This window comes from Colias philodice, chromosome 12 (genome assembly GCF_061535455.1).
Source record: "Colias philodice isolate Cphi_HAF_F1 chromosome 12, ilColPhil1 Martin Lab GWU primary, whole genome shotgun sequence".
Lineage (NCBI taxonomy): Eukaryota > Metazoa > Arthropoda > Insecta > Lepidoptera > Pieridae > Colias > Colias philodice.
Window position 1 is genome coordinate 3,570,278 of NC_143097.1, and position 16,521 is coordinate 3,586,798.

General features: G+C 30.6%; 1 protein-coding gene across 1 annotated transcript in view; it reads right to left on the reverse strand.

Annotated features, from left to right (window-relative positions):
* The window catches only part of LOC149483863 (regulation of nuclear pre-mRNA domain-containing protein 1B), a 155,383-nt gene that overhangs the window by 68,262 nt on the left and 70,600 nt on the right, over positions 1-16,521 (reverse strand). The gene's annotated exons all lie outside the window — the stretch shown is intronic.

The window sequence follows — 16,521 nt, forward strand, 5'->3', positions numbered from 1 at the left end:
AACCTAATAAAAAGGTATGGTAGATATTTGTTATTAATATACATATCTATATCTATACATATAATAAATCTGTAGAAGGGTCAATTCTGTACATTGAAAATATTGAAAAAATAAATAGTTGGGGGTGTTACTGGATCGATACCAAACCCAAATATGTGATAAAAAAAATTTTTGTCTGTCTGTCTGTCTGTCTGTCTGTATGTGAAGGCATCACGTGAAAACTAACGGTTCGATTTCGATGAAACTTGGTATAATTATACCTTATTATCCTGGGCATAAAATAGGATACTTTTTATCCCGGAAAAATACGTAGAAAAAAAATAAATCTTAATTTTACCGCGCGGACGGAGTCGCGGGCGGAAGCTAGTGTTTTTGTTTTATAATAATAAAATAATTGGATTTCTATCATATTATAAACTTAAAAACACTGTACTAAAGATTGTTTTAACGGGTATGGAAAAATTAAAAAAGTTCAACCATGTACAAAGTACTTATAGTAAAGGCTGGAATTAAAAAAAAATTGGTAGTGATGGGAAAAACCAAAGGTATAAACCGCGGAATGAGTCTTAAACTACGATGTATGGGCTATTTTAACCTTACAGGAAAGGCCACTTTCGACATAAAATTTTATATATTATGGTGGTCACTTTCAAGTTTTACGAATTGAGTAGTTTCATTTGTTTGAAGGGCATGTCCAAATGTCTTACCTCCCACGTATCTTTAAATATATTGCACGCCTCATAAACGAAGCGTTGAGGTGGGTACTACTGTCACTTCGCGCAAAACATCTGATTTTTCAAACTTAAAATGTCTTTATGTATCATACATTGCACTTGTAAGATAATACATACACACACATATTAAGAAAAAACACTATTTTTAACGTTCATGATATTTTTGATGTCATTTTTGTTATTTAAACTAGTTAAAAAACAGTTTAAAAAAGTTCTGTCTTGGACGTCCGTGTGTCTGTATGTGCGGATCCTTTTTCTTGTTAACACGATAGCGACCGAAATACTTTACTAATCGAGTCTTTTTTTTTCTCTTACGCTTGAGTATGCTCAGGAATAGAACCCTTTCATTTTTCAGGGTCTGATTCGATGTGGTTTAATTGTTATTAAATAAACAAAAATAAAAATTAATAAATATTTATTAAAAAAAAATTATGAGGCGTGCACTTTTGGATTTTCCAAATTATTTTACTTTACGGTTATTTGCAGTCATTTTGGATTGGTACAAAGATAGATTAAGGTCTTAAAAGAACATATAGAACAGTTTTAAACCATGAAACCCCACGGGAATAGGAACTATACCTACGGTTTTCCTTTTACAACGCGAGCAAAGCTGCGGGTGGAGTGTTAATGTTTCATATAATATTATGATAATCTTTATATAAATATTACTATTAATATACATGATGGTAGTTGTAGTAATCGATTTAATAAGTTTTTAAAAAATATAAAAAAATCTCCACGAGCAAGTCTTTCTCACTAAATAGTGCTGTTGCTCTTTAAAAGTATTGTCGCGAAGTTAAACGTTTTGTCGTCAGATTCTATTACAAAGTTAAAGAAAATTTAACGAAGCATTGGATTGCACTAAGAGCTTCTACTCAACGCAACTATCTGATTTCTGCTGAGTTGACAAGTTTCCTGTATCAATAGTTAACTGGCTCTGCCCTGCGGTTTTACATGTATATTTTAATTTGAAATCTCTTCTTACAAAAACCATTATTTTTATTTGATTATATTTTTTTGTAATTTAATAATTATAACAGTAAATATCTATCTATAATCAGGCATCTTTTTTAGTAATACATATATTATTTTTTTATGTTTAGGTAATTATTTAGTAAGGAATATACCTAATAATAATCACCATTTCATAATTTAATTACTTATATTTTATTTTATTATATTTTAATGACATAAACATACTGTAAAAAATAAAATTCAGCTAAAATATTTCTTTGCTCAATATTAATTAACTGTTAATTATGATAATCGTTGTATAATTTTTAAAGAATTTCAATTATCACTTATTGGATATTTAAATTTATGCAAATACAAGTCTTCTTTTACTACGTCGAAATAAAAACCCAATGCAAAAGGCAGTAAAAAACACATTCCTTTAAATAAATGAGTTAATATACTGTCTATGGACAATGAACACATTAATATGTCTAATGGATATAAATCTGAGGACACACCAAGTACGACCAATTGATATGATACACGCTAGTTTAAGTTCACGGCTAGGCTTATGTTTTCCGAATTAGAATTAGTGTATTATATAATATATAACTGATTTATTATTAAGTATACTTACTAATTTATTATGAGGTTCAAATAATGTAACCGCATATCAAAGCCAGTACAATTTATTCCGTAAGAAAATAATTCATCTTTGCGCAGTTCACATTTTACTTTCCAATAATTAAAATTATAAAATAGGATATGCAATAGAACTTTATCGAAGATAGATAGATATTATAGAATATGAAAGAATCTTATTTATCATGAATTTTTTCCATCTATGAAAATAAAATCAAAATCTTTTTTTTATTTTATTAAAATAATTAATCTACCTAATCAAGTTGAATTGTATGTACCTACTAAAGTTGACCAGTACGTTACCGTCTTTATATTACACAAATCCACTGGGTTTAGTGACATTAATCGTACAGTACGTACAGCTTTTCAATTTGAATGTGAAATGCAACGTATGAGTTAATTAAATGTTAGTGGAATACGAATCGCAGGGCTTTTATAAGGCTATTATTTAAGGGAATAATTTCGTTTAGTTTATTGTTAAAAGTTGGGTTGGGTTGCCAGGCAAATATAAATCTATACTTTCTTCTATACATATCTATACGTTTAGGAAAATACATCAATTAACAAACAGGTGAATATGACGTGTGTTGATCGACTGACTTGGGTAATGAAGTAGTTCGTCGATACTACATATTGTACAGTGTAAGTACATACTCACAAATCGAAGTCTTTTCAACGGCAACGGTAGGTCTTTTGCTTCTTAAAAATAAGAAAGTTTAACTTAAATATTTGTATAACTTTTCACATTTCTCTTTTCATATTGTTAGCTACTTGATAAAATCGGTTCAATAATAGATAATAATTGTAATAGGTGGGTATATCTTAAAACGTTTTATGAAATCGATTCCCAACTTTTGTTACATTTAGTTACTACTACTACTACCTACTTTAAATCCTTTATTAGAAATATTTTACTCATTTAAATCTGATTTTAAAATGAATTTAATAACCGTTAAACGCTTTGGCGCCAAGCAAATCTAATTAGGGGAGATGGGCCCAAAGGGGGCACCTTACGGGAAAATTAAAAAAAATGAAGTTTGAAAAGAAGTTAATCCATTTATTTTTTTGCCAAAAGTTCCATTAATAAATACTTTTGAATGCTAAGTGGTTAAATTTGTCAAAAGTTAAAGTATATAATAATTATTAACAGATTACTAAAAGCCTACGATTGCCCGCTTTGCCCGAAGGGGAGGCCTAAAGCGGGCTTTCGTTTAGGGCAAAACGGGCAGTAGTTGGGTAAAGCGGGCAGGCCTGGATTTAAACAGTAAATTTCAAAATATACAGCCACAAATAATATATACAATAATAAATAGAGTAAAAGACCCAAAAATATTTTATAAGTTATGTATTTCAAACAGTCATACAATTATTTTTAAATGAATATATGAAACAAAAGAACTTCTTAGGAGCTTTAAACTTTTAGGTACAATATTTACAGATATATCTGAAATAAAATTAAAAAAAAATAACGCCCTGTTTACAGTCTATCATTATTTAGTCTCTAATAAGCGATACAATTATTTTATATACATATTTATTTATTTATAAATCCTAAAATAGTGTAATTCTGGAAATTATTCCAAAAATTCTTGTTTAGACAGCCCGTAAAATAAAGAGTCCATGTGGAATACGTATTCCAAAAGCTCCATTTCTTGTTCCGTAGAAAAGACAGTAGTAAACCAACCAAGCTTTACATTACACGAACCCGATTTAAGATGTCTGCAATGTCGTTCTTGGAATCCCATATTTAGTTGTTACTTTTTTGATAGGTTTTCCTAACTCTTGCACTCCTCGTTTTGCTTGCTGCATAGTTGAGCGTTGCCATGAGGCTTGTGAAGTTTTACGCTTATATTGACGCCGGTTATAAGCTGTCATCTGAAAGGAAAAAACAAACAAGAATGTAACATTTTAGCGGACGGGGCAAAGCGGGCGCGTGCCCGCTTTACCCTGCCCGCTTTGCCTTTTTCGACATTTGAAAGGTTCAGACGAAATTCTACCTCAAAATTTTTAGACACGTGGATTTTTATGGAACCAAAATATGGCCAGATAGCCACTTAATAACTAACAAATTTTAGTTAAAGGATTGTAAACACCAAAATAAAAAGAACACATATTACATACCTTGCAATATTTTTCAAAAATCGTCGAAAAACATTTATTTGTTGCAGCTTGTAAATGCGTGCTCGCAAGCGAATCCAACGACTGCCGCGAGGTGGGAGGGGTGCGGGGATCGTGCTCACGAGTCGCGCGCGCGCCATTATTTAAAATTTCGATACTATACTGAGTGCCCGCTTTAGGCTCTATGCCCACTTTAGGCCCCTTTCCCCTAGTATCAGTTATCCGCTCTTTCGTCTTTACGATTTGAATTACACTATGCACTGGAATCTCATTTCTTGATGCAATTCGATCAGAGGATTGCTTTCGATTAGTCACTGATTGGGAAATTAATTCATTGATGATTAAATGAATCGGAGAATGGTAAGTAGGTATAAAAATAGCCTTGCAGTGTTGATGGTTGTTTATCTTAATTTTACTACGAAGAATTAATATTTGTTTGTGTATGTCTATTATGTAGATATGGATATATTGGAATAACTGGAGAGTACTTGGTCTTGGCCCCGAAGTCTTTCGGTACTACACTCGTTTTGAGAGTTTCTTAAACATAACCTCTTCAATAAATAAAATAACGTTATATTTTATTGCATAATTTTCTTGTTGCGATGCTTATAGTCATTTATTATTTTGCATCACAATAAATGCAGGGTGTTTTTTATTTTTTAGTAACTACGTGGTAATTAACTACCTAGTATCTTTATTAGGATATGATCATAGTTTTTAAGCTGAAAGAGCATATAATAAATTATCACTCTTATCTTACGCATAAAAATAGCACTCACACAATAATATTTCGTGATAATATCAATATAATTTGCAAGGAATTGCTCAGTCATCCTTAAGCGTTCAATTTTAGCAACCACTTTCGGCTGGTTTGACGTTCCAACATAATATTCGCGGTATAATAACATAACAGGGATGCAAAATATATTTTTGGAAACAGCTTTTGTTATAGGTGTTAATGGAGAGCAAGGAAGTAGCTAAACAATAAGGGTTACGGATATTATGTACCGTCTCAAAGCCTTCTGTATGCCGCGTGATATAGAAAAATTTTACTATATAAAATTGGTGTTGTAATGTGATATTATATCATATTATACTACTATACAATCGAACAGAAATCAACTACTTAAATTCAATACATTACAAAATGGACACACACATTATAAGAACTTCTATTGAATGAACAATGACTGAAAGTTAATTTTTCGTAGAGGAGCTACGGCGTAGGGAAACTACAACAACTTTATTCTGAATGATAAGGCCAATGTAAAAAGTTTAGAATCATAATAATATAAATCACATGTGAATATATTTAATCCCCAAGATACGAAGACAAAAAGAACATATTATAAAACACAAATAATATATTTTAATTTGATTCTAACAAAGAAAAATTCTACGTTCACAATTTATTTTGATTTAAAAAATAGTTTACAAGTGTTGAAGTAATAAAACGTTTAATGGCTTCCCCTTTGTCGTTGCTCTCGAGAATTATAGCTATAAAAACTTGTCAGAAGGGGAATGCAGCGATCACTTGTTGGCTTTTTGCAGAGATGCTATTTGATATAGAGATTGTATACATATGAGTCTATCAATAAAGATGCCATTCACGTTCCAAAGAATAAATATAAAGATGTCCATACACAGTAAAAAAAGGATTAACTAAGCGAATAATCAGGAACACTTTAACTAAGCGAACCTTTTAACTAAGCGAATAATCAGGAACACTTTTTGCCTTATTTTGATATGATATCATATCAACCTAATAAAAAGGTATGGTAGATATTTGTTATTAATATACATATCTATATCTATACATATAATAAATCTGTAGAAGGGTCAATTCTGTACATTGAAAATATTGAAAAAATAAATAGTTGGGGGTGTTACTGGATCGATACCAAACCCAAATATGTGATAAAAAAAATTTTTGTCTGTCTGTCTGTCTGTCTGTCTGTATGTGAAGGCATCACGTGAAAACTAACGGTTCGATTTCGATGAAACTTGGTATAATTATACCTTATTATCCTGGGCATAAAATAGGATACTTTTTATCCCGGAAAAATACGTAGAAAAAAAATAAATCTTAATTTTACCGCGCGGACGGAGTCGCGGGCGGAAGCTAGTGTTTTTGTTTTATAATAATAAAATAATTGGATTTCTATCATATTATAAACTTAAAAACACTGTACTAAAGATTGTTTTAACGGGTATGGAAAAATTAAAAAAGTTCAACCATGTACAAAGTACTTATAGTAAAGGCTGGAATTAAAAAAAAATTGGTAGTGATGGGAAAAACCAAAGGTATAAACCGCGGAATGAGTCTTAAACTACGATGTATGGGCTATTTTAACCTTACAGGAAAGGCCACTTTCGACATAAAATTTTATATATTATGGTGGTCACTTTCAAGTTTTACGAATTGAGTAGTTTCATTTGTTTGAAGGGCATGTCCAAATGTCTTACCTCCCACGTATCTTTAAATATATTGCACGCCTCATAAACGAAGCGTTGAGGTGGGTACTACTGTCACTTCGCGCAAAACATCTGATTTTTCAAACTTAAAATGTCTTTATGTATCATACATTGCACTTGTAAGATAATACATACACACACATATTAAGAAAAAACACTATTTTTAACGTTCATGATATTTTTGATGTCATTTTTGTTATTTAAACTAGTTAAAAAACAGTTTAAAAAAGTTCTGTCTTGGACGTCCGTGTGTCTGTATGTGCGGATCCTTTTTCTTGTTAACACGATAGCGACCGAAATACTTTACTAATCGAGTCTTTTTTTTTCTCTTACGCTTGAGTATGCTCAGGAATAGAACCCTTTCATTTTTCAGGGTCTGATTCGATGTGGTTTAATTGTTATTAAATAAACAAAAATAAAAATTAATAAATATTTATTAAAAAAAAATTATGAGGCGTGCACTTTTGGATTTTCCAAATTATTTTACTTTACGGTTATTTGCAGTCATTTTGGATTGGTACAAAGATAGATTAAGGTCTTAAAAGAACATATAGAACAGTTTTAAACCATGAAACCCCACGGGAATAGGAACTATACCTACGGTTTTCCTTTTACAACGCGAGCAAAGCTGCGGGTGGAGTGTTAATGTTTCATATAATATTATGATAATCTTTATATAAATATTACTATTAATATACATGATGGTAGTTGTAGTAATCGATTTAATAAGTTTTTAAAAAATATAAAAAAATCTCCACGAGCAAGTCTTTCTCACTAAATAGTGCTGTTGCTCTTTAAAAGTATTGTCGCGAAGTTAAACGTTTTGTCGTCAGATTCTATTACAAAGTTAAAGAAAATTTAACGAAGCATTGGATTGCACTAAGAGCTTCTACTCAACGCAACTATCTGATTTCTGCTGAGTTGACAAGTTTCCTGTATCAATAGTTAACTGGCTCTGCCCTGCGGTTTTACATGTATATTTTAATTTGAAATCTCTTCTTACAAAAACCATTATTTTTATTTGATTATATTTTTTTGTAATTTAATAATTATAACAGTAAATATCTATCTATAATCAGGCATCTTTTTTAGTAATACATATATTATTTTTTTATGTTTAGGTAATTATTTAGTAAGGAATATACCTAATAATAATCACCATTTCATAATTTAATTACTTATATTTTATTTTATTATATTTTAATGACATAAACATACTGTAAAAAATAAAATTCAGCTAAAATATTTCTTTGCTCAATATTAATTAACTGTTAATTATGATAATCGTTGTATAATTTTTAAAGAATTTCAATTATCACTTATTGGATATTTAAATTTATGCAAATACAAGTCTTCTTTTACTACGTCGAAATAAAAACCCAATGCAAAAGGCAGTAAAAAACACATTCCTTTAAATAAATGAGTTAATATACTGTCTATGGACAATGAACACATTAATATGTCTAATGGATATAAATCTGAGGACACACCAAGTACGAACAATTGATATGATACACGCTAGTTTAAGTTCACGGCTAGGCTTATGTTTTCCGAATTAGAATTAGTGTATTATATAATATATAACTGATTTATTATTAAGTATACTTACTAATTTATTATGAGATACAAAATAATGTATCCGTTTATCAAAGCCTTACAATTTATGACGTAATAAAATAATTCATCTTTGCGCAGTTCACATTTTACTTTCCAATGATTAAAATTATAAGATAGGATATGCAATAGAACTTTATCGAAGATAGATAGATATTATAGAATATGAAAGAATCTTATTTATCATGAATTTTTCCATCCATGAAAATAATATCAATAACTTTTTTTTCTTATTAAAAATTTTAATCTACCTAATCAAGTTGAATTGTATGTTCTAAAGTTGACCATAGTACGTTACCGTCTTTATATTACACCAATCCACTGGGCTTAGTGACATTAATCGTACCTACAGTACGTACAGCTTTTCAATTTGAATGTGAAATGCAACGTATGAGTTACTTAATTAAATGTTAGTGAAATACGAATCGCAGGGCTTTTATAAGGTTATTATTTTAGGGAATAATATCGTTTAGTTTATTGTTAAAAGTTATGCTAGGCTATATCAAACGTATGCACACGCAAACGCTTTTTTATATATACTTCCTCGTGAAAGTTATTTTAATAATATAATAATTATTTATTGGTTGTTACAGGCTGTTACATATCTACGCATTTAAGCAAAAAACCTATTATTCCTAGCGTGTTTTTGAGGCTTGGAACATAAAATTACCAGGGGCTATTTATTGTTGTCAATATTAGAATTTTTGATTAATACGTCCGTGTAAACCCATTAAAAATATTGTGTACCTAATTTATGTTTAATTCACTTGGTTTTGAAATAGGTGCACTTACTTTTTAAACAAACTCAAGTCCTAATATATTACGGCAGTCTGTGTGAATACACACTTTCGACTTTTAACAGACTTCAAAAACGAGGAGGAACGAAAATACAATGCTCAGAATAGTTGCATCATAATAAAATATTATGTTCTTTTTAGTATTGGATGCTGTGTTAAAGTAACTTTCTATACTTATTGTATTGCATACAGTAATTTATATGCGGAAGTAACAATATTTTCTAAAAGTAAGACAATAATAGAAGTTCCCTTTACTTCAGTAACATAACTCTTCATAAACAACGGGCCTTCCATCGAATTTTCCGGTTCACTGAGAGAAAACAACATTTGATTGGCTTTTTGCGACCTATGTAAATTAGTTTCCCCGTACAATAATACACATATGATTAAATTATTCGTGAACAATGTTATTTCAGTTTGTAAGTCTACTGGGAAACAATTTGTGAGTCAATAGTTTAGCCGTACCTATAATAATAAGGATTTACTATTACCAAGTAAAGAAATTGAAGTTTTAGATAAAGATTTTGTGAAAATTCCCTCTCATAGATGATATTTTTCTTTTTTGCTTTCAAATCTTTGCCCTTTCGTGTCGTATCTGCCCACTCTATTTGTAAACAAAACATAACTTAATAGATACAGTTTCTAATAAGCAAAGACATTATTTTAATCATAAATTATCAGTATTTATTCTCATAAGTGTTATATAAAAGGGATGGCGAGCACCTTTACGATCTCATAACCGAAATGATGACCCTTGAGAATTACGTCACAAAATTATAAGGTTAATAATATGAGGTTAGATGTAAAGATGTGAACTGTCCCTATAAATATATAAAACTACGAAGAATATTTTTTTTTTAATTTCCTATGTAGTTTACAATGTGGATAACCTATTTGAAATAAGTATTAATATACGAAATTAATGGACATGGTAATAAGAATAAAGTATATGTGTGTTATAATATTGTGTGTATAATTTAATACCTTACTAGCTTACCGCCCGCGGCTTCGCCCGCTTTGTTTAAAACCTAATAAATTATATACTAAAACCTTCCTCTTGAATCACTCTATCTATTAAAGAAACCGCATCAAAATCCGTTGCGTAGTTTTAAAGATTTAAGCATACAAAGGGACATAGGGACAGAGAAAGCGACTTTGTTTTATACTATGTAGTGATAAAACGTTAGTCCCAGGACAATAATATGCTATTCGTATTTGATTTATGGATAATGTTATTGATAGCTCATCATTTCTAATCTATTTGTCGTTGTCCTAAATATAGAAAAATATGTCTAATGATTTATCCTTCCTTCATGCTATCTATACTAATATTATAAAGCTGAAAAGTTTGTTTGTTTGTTTGAACGCGCTAATCTCGGGAACTACTGGTCCGATTTGAAAAATTCTTTCGGTGTTAGATAGCCCATTTATCGAGGAAGGTTATAGGCTATATATCATCACGCCACGACCAACAGGGGTGGAGCCACGGGGGTGAAACCGCGCGGAGCAGCTAGTACTGGATAAACGGATTTATGTGATTTTCGTTAACCCTTAAATTGTCACCCCTAGATAACTTGGGTGTATAATGTCCAAATTTGGAGGATGTGTTGGAATTAGGATAGAAAAGAGGAAAATGAAAAAAAAAATTAAAAATTTAAATTTTTTCTATTGTTTTCACTATGTCACATAAAACGGACATTGCCAATTATATGTACATGTTCGAACCGTCACATATAACGGACATTGCACATTATTCCTGCAACCGTGGTACATATATAAAATGCACATTTTCAACTCTGTAATTCAAAATTATTATCAAATTATAATTATGGACGATCAAGTATAAGCTTTTCAAACTTCTGTCTTAAAATATTGGTTAAAACTTTAACGATATCGTAGAAAATAATGGATTTTAAAAAACGACACTATCAAAAGTCACAGCATAAGAATTGGCTAAGAATTGGTATAGAAATAGTATTACATAGCCTGAGAACTTATTCTTATACACCAAGAAAGTCCTCTTCCCATTCACTAAATTGTACAGATTGTAATGTGTTTGCTTTATCGTATGCAAAGAAGTCGTATACCATGCCTGAAGTACCAAAACAAACAGGAAATTTAAATCGCTTTTTTTTGGATTCTTTGGCATATATATCCATTTGCTGCCAGTTTTTTTAATTTGTAAGGTATTATTATTTAAATTTTCAAATATTAGGTGGTATTTCTGGTAAGTAACATGATACTGTGGCTGAAGAACTACTGATAAGTAGGGAAGATTCATCTCGCACCGCATGTAAGGGCTGTAATTCTGCAGCAATAATATTTTGATGATGGTAAAAATTCTGACTTTTTGGATCTTCATTGTGACTCAAATCAATATGTCGTATAATTCCGGAGGTATGGTGCTGGGAGTAAATGATTGACACTGTTATCATAGTGAAATCACTCCCGTAGGTCTACATTTCCTTCGAAATCGTCATCTCAACTCAACGCCAGACTCTTCAGCTTCCGTCAGAGGTAGTGAGGGAATTTTTTATTGAGTGCCAAGTCATGCTCCTGTTAAATATAATAAAAATAAAGAAAAATATATCAAAATGATGACGTTGAAAATGGAGGGCCTGATTGGCAACGTCCGTTACATAGGACATGTGAAGAATACCCTAGTGTATACTCCAAGTTGTCAACGTCCGTTTTATGGGACATCATAAACAAACTAAGATTTTTAATACAAATATTGTAAAATATGTAAAAATTATGTCAAAATACTATACTTACAATCGTATTCTGACTAATAATATAACATTATAAGCAAAATAGCCAAAATACTTACAGTTATAACCAATTTTATCAGGACAATCAAAAGATCCGTTTTTTGCAAATTTCAAATGGTCACCATTCGCGACTGTACTTCGCTTCGCTAACGAAACCTGCATGTACGCGAAGGACATAGCTAGTACCTTCCTAATATACCAATTGGCAATGCCTAGGCCTACTGTAACAGAGCCAGCATGTGTATAAATACTATGTCCTTTAAAACGGACGAAATCAATTTAAGGGTTAAGCTCTGGCGAATCGCACGAAAGTTTCATCAAATGCAAACTAAAACATTTATTTGTGTAACTACTTAGACTCTTTCGAATTTTATTAATAGAATAAAGAAGAAAAAATACTCGTCGCATACAGAATTATAATATTAAGCTTTGTCTAGTGGACACATGTTTATGCATACCCGGGTCTTTCTGGCCTATGTCTTATTCCTGTAGCTTTCAGCAGTGCTCCTGCAATGTTCGAAGTCGTGCGATTTTCAGTGGCGTATAACTAGGTACCTAGGTTCTATGATGACTTTTTATAATTGTAATGGCATATTGTACAACCAAACAGTTCGACGAAATGTAACAACTGGGTACTAATTGGCATTTGGGTGATTCTACCTCCAAGAATAGTATTTGAGGGTAGTAATATTAAAACAATTTAATTAACTATAAATAATGTGTATTCGAAGAGTTGTTACTAGGTACCTAAATGAAAATAAATAATAAATTAAATTAATAATAAATATTATCTCCAATCAACAGGTAATGAAATTCAGATTGTTACATTAACTAAAATATACCCTTTGTAATAACATATTGTCAGGAAATAACTTTTTTAAAAGCAAAAAACACATATTCTGAAGTACTTTTAAACGATTGTGTAACTTTATTGTCACAGGTAACACTCTAACGTAATATTCACGTAGGTTTCTCAACATGTACGTGGGGTAGTAAGGCAGAGCGTAAAGAGTTGGTATTCGTTTATAGCAATTTCAAACAATGTAAATGCGAAAATGTTAACGACATTTTAATGTTTTTTTAGACTGGCAATCTAGTACGATTTTTGTGATCGGATAACGAGAGGTTATATAGTTTGAACGCAAAATGCTGTGTATTTTGGAATAATTGCAATAATAATGCAAGCTAATTTTGGCTTTGAGATGTTTGCAGCTTATATTTGTGGCTAATTACACGATGTAGTTTATCTCCAAGTTTTTTGTAAACAAAAGCAAAAATAATGAAAATATTTAATTATCAGGAGTGTTCTTTACAAAATTACAATACAAACAAATCTAGTAAAAATATTATGAAACATCTATTGTTCTTCCTTTTGTAGATATTTAATATCGCATGCATTATTAATTTGTATTATAAAGCTTGTAATAGACAGCTTATAAATGTACATTGTATGTAATAAGTATAAATAATGTTCTTTGATGTTTTTAACATCGCAGAATAAGGAAATGTTTTCTTTGAACTAATGAAACACTTATTCAAATAAAGCCATTTTTGAAGACAATTTTATTAGGTAAAATAATTGAAGGTAAAATAAAATGATTATTCATTTTCCTTTTCGTTTTATTGCCTGCTCAATTATTGTCCTGACAAATATAAAAAAATATGATGATGTTGTTGAGTTTTGTTTATAAATATTTTAAAATTATTTCCGTGCATTTTCTGCTTACTGGTTTCGCAAACGCCTGTATTATAGAATATCAGAATTCTGAGGTAAATTAATTGATCACTAATTATTTATTATTCATTAATACTATAATCACGATTATAATATTGATTATTAATAATCACAAGACAGTGGACCCAAAAAACTAACATCTTTTAATAGTATGTTGCCATAAATACCTACGCTATCTTACAGAAATCTATAAGAATGATCTCAATAGTAGATTAAATAATTATTTCATAAATATTAATTTTTAATTTTGTATAACATGTGAAATTAAACTGATCACTACAAATAATGCTACAAATAGCAGTTTAAAAACAAACCCGATAAGCATAATATTATGAAAGTTACGGCAAAATAATTGTAGGTTTGGCTGCCGCAGGGGAAAACTATTACTCAACGATAGGCACATTTTCGGCTAATTTAATTGCCTATTATAAATGCTTATAAATTAGTTATGTAAAAGTTCGGATCAAATCCACTCTACATTTTTTTATGTTGAAACAATGTTTTTTATTTCATAACCTGAAAAGCATGATAATTTCTAGAACTTATAAGTGTGATGATAACTTCCAGAACATTAGTTTATCTTCAGTATGATTGAATACGTAGATATAATTTCTTGATACATGTCTGTGTATAATTTATATATAAATAAGTAAAATACTAATATGATTTTGTACTGTAAATACCTACTTATTATTAAAAGATCGAAATATCATTTGGTGAATATTGCTCACTTTAACCTACACAAAACTTTTGAAACGCCCAATTTTCTCAAATTATAAAAGCAGCTTTGAGTAAACCTATAATGATTACATTTGTATGGTTTTTCACCTTCCCTCGTAGCATATAAAATGTATTAATAATTGCTTCATTATTTAAATTTTAAAGGTTATATTCTTGTATCTTCTAAAAGATTTATGCCCACATCATATTATTATGTAATTGTATCAAAAACATTCCTTTGAAATGAGCGCTTTGTATGCAATTTTAATAAGATTTATTTGGAAATTGAAAATGAATATCCGTAATAAAATATTTAAATAGCAGGATATTCGTCTTAAACCCGTGTGTTTATATGTTCCATATATATCTAATTTTCAGGTATACTAAGCTAGGTGTATGACAGCAATAAACCAAAAATACCTTATTTAAAATTTACTACTTAATATATTAAGTACTAGAGGTCCGCCCCGGCTTCGCCCGTGGTACATATTTCGCAATAAAATGTAGCCTATGTCCTTTCTCGGGTATCAAAATATCTCCATACCAAATTTCATGCAAATTGGTTCAGTAGTTTAGGCGTGATTGAGTAACAGACAGACAGACAGAGTTACTTTCGCATTTATAATATTAGTATGGATTTTCGAAGTGTTTTAATAACTAGTTATAGGATTCTCGTAGTAGGTACCTTCCTACTTAATAGTTATGAAAGCTCTTAAATCGCTTTTATTATAACTAGGAAGGGACTCAAGTCAATTTAAAAGCCAACAATGTAGTCCACATTGTATACTTACTAATATATTGGTAGCTAGCTTAACACCCGCAGCTATTCTCGCGTGCATTTCTCCATACCGCGACACAACAACCTCAGAGGGAAATTTAAAATCCCCCTTCAACATTTTTTCATGTCAAAATGAACACTCCATAAAAAAATAATAAAATAAATAAATATTCCACTGCTCCGAAATTCATCTTTTTAAAAGGTTTAGGTTAAGACGAAATGTAGAATTTAAAAATATCTCTAACTTCTTATCGTTTCGTGCCAAAACTTTTCAAAACTTTGGTTATCTATTGGCGCCAAGACTGTTATGAAAGTTTATGAAGAAAATGATGTATAAGGGCGCTTGTGCACTACAAGGAATTTTACTGTCCGGCATTCCGATTTTTTACGGTCCGGTGTGGCATGAAAAAACCGATGAATTGCTTGTGCACCTGTCCGTCTTTACTCGGATCAGTGCGGTACAGTTCAAGGAAGTTTGGCGGTATAATGCTATCATAAATGATTGATTTTGCATTTTACAAGAAACGATTAAAAAATATAGAAGGTGAAATATTATATTAGTTACTTCGTTATAATAAAAAGTAAAGTTCCGTAAGAGATTTAAAATGCGTGTTTCACTTATTTATTTTAATCGGTGACGAGGAGCTAAAGCTATTCCCACTTGAACTTTAACTTACCAACACTTACTTAGATAATAATTATAGGTCAATGCTTGGTCAATGTATATAAAATAACAATACCGACTTCTCAAATCTCATTGCCAACTAAAAGAAAGTAAAACAAGAGCTTGCTTTCAATTGGCATATGCAGTAAAAACAGTAAAATCCAAGCAAGTGGGCATTCGAAAACAATTATACCTACAGCGACTCGTAGACACAAAAAACCATCCGGAATAGGGTAAAGTAAAATGTCGGACAGTAAAATTACGTATAGTGCACAACCATAGTATATAGATTAATGGCGTGCCATACCGGACCGTAAAAAATCGGAATGCCGGACCGTAAAATTCCTTGTAGTGGACAAACGCCCAGGTATTATTGAACCCTTTTCTTTTCCTTTCGAACAATCGCCCACATTGTGCTATACCTAAATAGTATAAAGTGTAATGATATGTTCCTAACTACTGGTATGCATATACAGTTATGTGTATATATTATTTGTGATTTAATCTATACTAATATTA